This window comes from Rutidosis leptorrhynchoides, chromosome 10 (genome assembly GCF_046630445.1).
Source record: "Rutidosis leptorrhynchoides isolate AG116_Rl617_1_P2 chromosome 10, CSIRO_AGI_Rlap_v1, whole genome shotgun sequence".
NCBI lineage: Eukaryota > Viridiplantae > Streptophyta > Magnoliopsida > Asterales > Asteraceae > Rutidosis > Rutidosis leptorrhynchoides.
In genome coordinates, this window is record NC_092342.1 from 228898492 (window position 1) to 228899084 (window position 593).

Below are 593 nucleotides of genomic sequence, written 5' to 3' on the forward strand. Positions count from 1 at the left end.
TCTTCAATTCTCTGAGTTGTTTGGCAAGAGACTCCATCTTATCCGTGAGAGATTTGATGGCCTCTGTTTGATTGTTAAGTGTGGAGAGTGGGGCATATGATGAATTTGTTTCACCACTGTTCCAGTCATGATGATGCATCGTCATGTTCTCGAGCAACTCCCATGTTTCATCTACGGTTTGGTTCATCAGATTTCCTTGAGCTGCTGCATCGATCGTCGTCTTATGATTTACCGTAAGACCATTGTAGAAGGTACATATTTGGGCTGACCGTTCTAACTGATCATTAGGGCATTTCTTCAGCAGGGTTTTGAATCGCTCCTATGTGGTATAAAGTGATTCATCATAACTTTGTTTAAAGTTAATGATTTCATTCTTGAGCTTGGTTTGTTTAGAAGGAGGGAAATATTTGGTTAAGAATTTAGTAGCCTTTCCAATCCTTCAAACCATGTTTGTGCATGATGAGTGAGAGAGTAGGGAAACAAGTATAGCCGGACTATATATTGTCCTACCCCTGGCTCTTTGTAGGAGTTCGAAAGAGATATGAATTTATCAAGGTGGGAATTAGGATCATCATTCGGTAATCCATGAAATT

At 39.8% G+C, this 593-nt stretch overlaps 1 non-coding gene across 1 annotated transcript; it reads left to right on the forward strand.

Moving 5' to 3' along the window:
* The first annotated feature begins 275 nt into the window (after window positions 1–275).
* On the forward strand, window positions 276–381 carry LOC139873754 (small nucleolar RNA R71). The gene has a single exon (XR_011767477.1). It is a non-coding gene; the product is annotated as a small nucleolar RNA R71 (small nucleolar RNA).
* Window positions 382–593: the final 212 nt, after the last annotated feature.